We start from the raw sequence: 7,003 nt of genomic DNA, 5'->3' as shown, positions 1-7,003 counted from the left end.
CATCAGATATTTATAACCACTAAGTATTCATAATCCATATCTACCTACTAATCAAATCCTCTGGCTTACTGTGCATCATCTGTCAGTTTTCCACATCTGAAGCCAAGTGAGGAAAGAGTGATTAATAAGATAAAATATGGTCAACTTAATTTTCTAACCATTTTTTCTTAACTGTCTTTCTTACAAAAAGCGTCTTGGAATTTAAGAAAATTAGTACCTTGTTTTCTTAGCCAGCCTATCTTCTAGAATTGCATCTGGAAATTTCTTGCCTGTGAGCACTGGATAACATTATGTTTAGCAACCAGGAGTTTGGAGTGATGCTGAAAAGAGGATAAATGAGGATGAGGCATGCCAGATAACTAAGTGTAACCTAAAGGATATCCCCGTTTCTTCATGAGATGTGATTAAGTGTCCTTGGTGAAGAGTTCATATTGAATGAGGAAACTTTCACAGGGAAATAATTCAATACCTTCACAAATTAGATGCAGTCAAGGACCCCTCATTTCACTTTTCACAGCCACAGGAACAATCAGCTCTACAGTAGTCATTTACAAAGTGGACTGTCAGACACAGCCATTTGTAAACACCATTAAGAATAATGAATTTGTGGACAGGGGTCTCATCTCAGTTGTACCCCTCTCTATCACTTCTAGCAAATGGTCAGGCTGGAATGATGGGACTCAGTTGTAAGAGGGCTTTAAAGTGGACCTGTGGGTGCCACAGGAAACAATGCTTTAATGTTACAACGGAAGATTCATCTTGTTTAAATACAAATATAACTGTAATTCAGGACTTACTTTAACCATCTCCATTCAACTTCAAATAATGACTTGTAAAATAAAAAATAAATAAAGCAAGTAAGATGCAATTCTGTGTGATTTACTCACGTTTACCAAGGAAATTTTCTTTTTTCGTCAGATAATGTGAAGCTAAAACAAGGCAAGTTTATCCTTCAGTAATTGAGGGCATGAGCATCTGTGTCTTGCAAGCTCAAGGATGCACATATTTGATTGAAGGATCAGCATTTGTTTCCATTTGAAGAACTTTTTCCTAATGCGTAACAATTAACAGTTATTAAAAATAATCACTATACCCCATATGAAAGAGTTGTCTTCTTAATTTCTGAATCCCATGAAGTTCAACACTTGCATTTTGTCTTTCAAAAGCTGTAAAAATAGTTATCTGCAATTCCTCCTCCTATAGATATAATACTGAGGGGTGTTATTTCCTGGTAAAATTTTAGGAATAGGAATGATATTCTGGAATACAGCACTATTACAGCTTGGTAGGCTTTTGTTAGGAAATCACAGCAATTAAGAGGCAGGTTAGCATAGAGGAGTAATTGGTGTCTCAATAGTGAAATGTGGCTAAGAATCTATTAATTCTTTCCTGCTTAAGTGATTCTGATATATTCCCACAACACCTATGCAAGATGTCTGAATGTGTGTGTGGTGCATGCACGTGCAAGAAAGGGATAGGATAGAAGGCTTGAATCATTTGCAAAATCAATCTGTGCACGACTATATAGGTCTTCCAACTTAAAACTCATTCTTTCCCACAGCTATTTATTTATGTAACATTTTCAACATGTTATCACCGCAACTTGTATCAGCAAATTTTAGTATTTCCGTGAGCCTCAAGAATGTCCATTCAGAAAGTGGCTTCAAGATGCCTGAGTAGAGGCATGTGGTACTTGCTTCTTCCACAAAGTACAACCATATTAGCAAGTAGGTAATCACACTCTGAATAGATTATCTAAGAAAGAACACTGGAATTCAACAGAGAAATACAGAAAACACTTAAGGCCAATAAAGAGAGGGAAACGAGGCAGCCTACTCATCTCAAGCTGGCTTGGAGCCCAGAGAGGTTTCCCAATGCAGAAAATGGATAAGGAGGAGATACCCAGTGATCCATGTTTCCATCAGAGATTCTGCAATCTTAGCCACTGGAGAGCCAGTTGACCTCCACAGACCCTGAGACTAAGGAAGCTTCCTGGAGACTGTGAGACAGCATTGCTCATAGAGGGAGCTCACAGTAGGTCCACCACACACACCAAGTCCTAAGTCGTTATAGCACAGCACCATTTTGGGAGCCCAGCCTGCCTCAGATGGCATCTTGTTGCCCTGGGGCCCAACAGCACCTGCATCTCCATATCCCTGAAGTCCCACTGACATCACCCACCCACAGCCACCACCACTGCTGGCTGCTGCCACCAAGGCAGATGCATGAATTACTGGCAATGACCCCACACCTTCAGCAGAGGGGCTGCTGAGCATTTAGAAGCATCCTGAGGACAGACTCCCATACCCATAGCCAAAGTGTGTGGTCCCCAGCCACCAGCCTACAGCTGCTGCCACTGAAAGCAACCCTGCCCTCCCCAATAGCAAGGCCACAGCACAGTCACTGCCATCCCCACTGAGCACTCTGCTGAGGTGGCAGGGATCACCCTACCCCTGCCCAGCTCAGCCAGTGCCCACATGCACAACTTTGGGTGCAGGGGGTTCCTGAGACAGGCCCACTTATTCTGATTTTACCTCTCCAGTGCCCAAGCATACCATTTGGCATCCTACAGATTGCATTGCTCCATCCACCACTGGTTTATCCCTGAGCACCCCTGTCAGGGCCAGAGGATGGCTCCATTTAAAATGTCACTACTCCCATAGCTGGCACCCACATCAAATCATATATATTTGATTGAGGAATCTGTATTTGCTTACATTTGAAGAATTCCTCCTACCAAGGCACATACATCTCCTACTGAGGCCTGGGAACTGGCCTGCCCCACCCATTGCAGATACCACCAATATTAGCATAAACTGCTTAGGAGCCAGAGGGTTTTCCTTCCACAGCTACTGACATTGTTTCCCAGCAGCCAAGGATCCATCCAAACCCCAGCCATCGACTGCTGTTGCCATCACCGGAACAGGCTGCCTGAAGGCTGGAGATTTGGCCTTTCAGGACCCACTAACACTGGTGTCAGCATATGCTGCTCAAAGGCCCATAGACAGGCATACTTAGCCCACTGCTTCCACCACTGGGGCCCATATGGCATCCCCATCCCAAATAAAACTTCACTACAGCCTCTATTAGCAACCATACTCTAGGCCACTAAGGAAATCACAGGTACCACTAATACTATTTACAGCAAAATATATTGTATGGAGGCTACAGTACTCAGGTACTCAGAATCAAAGCCAAAGTGGCCTAAAAAAAACAACACCATAGAGACCTCTTCAGGGAAAAAAATGTAATATATGAAAGCAGAAACAAAAATTTGGAAGAAGTGGCTGTTATACCATATGTACAGATATCAAAGTAAAAGCACATAAAACATGAAAAGGCAGGGAATTATGATACCTCCCCCAAAATACAAATTCTTCAACAACAGAAGCTAATGAAAAGAAACTTAGGAAATTCCAGAAAAAAATTATAATAATTACATTAAAGAAGCTCAGTGAGATACAAGAGAACACAGATAAACAATACAAAGAAATCACAAAAACAAATCAGGATATAAATGAGAAATTCACCAGAGCTATGTAAGAGAACTAAACAGAAAAACTGGAACTGAAGAATTCATTCAATAAAATGAAAAGTACATGTGAGAACTTCAACAGTAGGCTAGACCAAGCAGAAGAAAAAATTTCAGAACTTGAAGATAGGTCTGTACAAAAATGCAATCAGACAAAAATAGAAAGCAATTATAAAATGAAGAAAGCTTACATTACATATGGGACACCATAAAAAGACTACTATTTGGCGTCTTAAAAAGATTCATTTAAGAAAAGTTGCATAAAAAGATTACTATTTGGTGTCCTGGAAAGTGCAGAGAAAACCAAAAATGGTCAGAAAACCTATTTAACAAAACAATCACTAAAAACTTCCCAAATGTATCAAGAAATTTAGACATCCAGGTATAGGAAAGCTCAGAGATCTCTAAATAGATACGATTCAAAAAATCTTCTCTATGGCCCATTATAGTCAACCAGTCAAAAGTCAAAGGCTAACACAGAATTCTAAAAACAAGAGAAAAGCATCTAGTTATTACTGAGTGAACCCCCATCAAACTAACTTCTGATTTCTCAGAAGAAGTTTTATAGGTCTGCAGACAATGAGATGATATATTTAAAGTGCTGAAAGAAAAAAGGAAACTGTCAGTGAGGGGCACTATACCCAGCAAGGTTATTATTTATAAATTGAGGAGAAATTAAGCATTTCCCAAACAAACAAAACCTGAGGAAATTCATCACAACTTGAGTTGTCCTATAAGAAGTGATTAAGACAGTTCTACATCTGGAAGTGAAAAGAATAATGAGAGACCCAAGACCATTGTTCTTTATAATCTAATATCCCTCGCCATCCTAGAAGTTCTGACCTTGAACTCTTCTACATGTTAGGCTGTTTCCCCTGAAGTGAGGGTCTGTGAATGGACATCAGGGGACTGGTGAACACCCCAAATTCCCTGAAACCATATATGCATGTGTGTGTGTGTGTACACATTTTCTTTGACAAGAAGGTCTTTATCCTCCATCAGAATATCAGTTTAGATCTGTAACACTCACCCTTAAAAAGGTAAGGAAGACTGTGTATAGCAAGCATTCCTCTATAGTCTGCACCCAGCTCCATGATACATTTATTCTTTCCATCCTTTCAAAGTCTGTAAAGAGATTGTAGGCAAAGCCCTTCTTGATTTCTTTCCATCTGCTGTTTCTTCTCTTTACTTACTCCTTCCCCTTGAAGCATCCTTGTCCTCTGAATTACATCCAGGTACTTTCTGGTGAAATTATTCTCTCAAAGGTATTAATAGCAGGATGTAATGATATTTTCTCTCTCACAACATTATTTTGTTCTACATTTAAAACACACAAAAAGAATAAGGCTTCAGCCAAAAACTAATTCTGATAAGAGTTTCAGACACTGTGGTCACTGGATTTAAATCACTTATGAGTCCCTCCCAGTACCTCTCTAATCCCACTTTCCAGTGATGATCTGAGGCTGCCTACAGGTGTGGCTGATCCACCTAATTCATCTAATCCTATTGGATTAGAAATGTGTCCTTTTAGCGATCTTCTAAAAAACACAAGCCACTTTTTTAAACTATAGAAGATCGCTAAAAGGAGACATTTCTAATTCAATAGGAGAAAAACCAGCCAAACTTGTTGAGAGGTCAAATAAAGTTTGGCTTATTTTCATGTCCGTTTGTATTCTGCTCCACAGCCTTATCTCTAAGTTGTATAATTTTATATCTTTAATAACCTCAGACCATACAAGAACCCACATCAGCTATCCTCTCTATAAAGTGAAAGGATAGGGCCAGCATTGCTTATCTTGCATGTCCTATAACTTAAAACAGTATCTTTTAAAAGAAAGTGCAGGCAGAGAAATAATGGGCAGTTTCCCAGCTCACACTGCACTTCTCCAGCAAAAAGCATCCTGCAGAGATTGTGTCAGTTCTTCCCACCCCCTGGAGACACCCTGCTAAAAGAAGTCCCCAAAATCTGCTTCTCCAACTTTCTCTGGGCTATCCTACCTCTGTGTTCTCTCCTGGGAAAAGCTGCGGTTCTTCCAGAAACCTCTCCACTCTCTTTTTTTAGAAATACACCCAAGGTCCCTAAGGATATTAGGGTGTTCACAAACATATTGACTCAGCTTCTTCCTGCTGGATAGCAGAATGTAGCCAATTATCTGTTGATGATTCTGAGAAAAAAAATTGGCTCTGTATAATGAAACTGCTTAAATAAGCCTGGAGAGATGGATCATTTTAGACAATCACTGCAGCTTCCATGAATCTCTTATGGCACTCCTAAAACCTAATCATCCCCTGTATTTTGCCCACTTTTCTGACCATCAGTGGGTGTATGTGTCTTTGTTCCATTAGTTTTAATGGGAATTTAGAGCACTTAAGAGGAGGCAAGCCTTTCCCTAGAGATGTAATTTTATGCATTAAGATATCAAAATATGAGAGGATACACGTTGATATGTAGTAGATTCATATGATTGGTTCCATTAACACTAATAGGAATAAGGCCTATCTCTCCCTATTACACTGATGGGGCAGATGTATAAACTCTGGTGCTTCAAAAAGTCCAGGCTTTCTAAATGATCTCACCCTTATGCATAGTTTGCTTTGGTTTTCAAATCCTGCTGGATAAATAGGGCAGAGAACCCTTGAGTGAATATAGGTACCAGGTCTTCACTCTGGCAGCAGTAGTTTATAGGGTATGGCTTTAAATGAATGCATGAAACCAATTCCATAAGTCACGTCTACCCAATTCATCTATGATTATATCTTTCAAATGATAGACAAAGCAAATCAGAGATTCCGTTTTTCTAGAAATCAGGTATAAAATCCTGAACCACAAAGATCTATGCATGCATCATGTCCAAACCTCCTAGGAAACCAGCAATCCCCTTATGGGCTCACTGTGCACATCACTCCACCCCAAGCCTCACCTGTCTTCTACCCTTTAGGGTAAACATATGTACTGAACTGTATTTCCTTTAGTGTCTTGTATCTGTTGCTCTTTCTGATATTTTTCTCTCCCCTTTATGTTACATATCCTTAATATTCACTTAATTACAAAACTCCAGGCTCTGAAAACATAAAATTTAAACAAGATAGAGTACTTAAGGAGAAAGACAACATGATCAAATTATCTACTAAAAGTCACTAGTCAACAAGGAATCTAAGGAAAATTAAATTAATTATAGCAATTAAAACCACGGAATTAGATATCCCTGGGTTCCATTCAAACGTGTAATGTCAGATCTTGACCAAATCGTTTAGCCTCTCCTGCTTTCATATCAGTTGACATTTAAACAAAAACGTCATGTCTACCCTGTAGGATTGTCGTTAAGCTTTTGATCGGTAATCTATGGCCACAATAATGCTATTTAAAAACATGTACAAAACCTCTGTGCCTTACAGTAATAAATATGCATTCTTGTTTATGACTCTATGGATTGCCTGGGAGGTCTACACATCTGACTTGGTCTTGGCTGA

General features: G+C 39.6%; 1 long non-coding RNA gene across 3 annotated transcripts in view; it reads right to left on the bottom strand.

Annotated features, from left to right (window-relative positions):
• LOC144582456 (uncharacterized) overlaps positions 1 to 7,003 on the bottom strand; it is a 623,889-nt gene that overhangs the window by 325,886 nt on the left and 291,000 nt on the right. The window contains exons 4-5 of one of the 3 annotated variants that reach the window (XR_013535119.1): positions 888 to 1,050; positions 218 to 320 (exon numbers count right to left, since the gene is read on the bottom strand). The exons of the other annotated variants lie outside the window; for them this stretch is intronic. This is a non-coding gene — a long non-coding RNA (uncharacterized LOC144582456). The remainder of the gene's footprint in view (positions 1 to 217; positions 321 to 887; positions 1,051 to 7,003) is intronic. 3 annotated transcript variants of the gene reach the window in all.

The sequence above is a fragment of the Callithrix jacchus genome, chromosome 5, assembly GCF_049354715.1.
Source record: "Callithrix jacchus isolate 240 chromosome 5, calJac240_pri, whole genome shotgun sequence".
In the NCBI taxonomy this organism is placed as follows: domain Eukaryota; kingdom Metazoa; phylum Chordata; class Mammalia; order Primates; family Cebidae; genus Callithrix; species Callithrix jacchus.
This window is presented reverse-complemented; position numbering and strand designations above follow the sequence as displayed.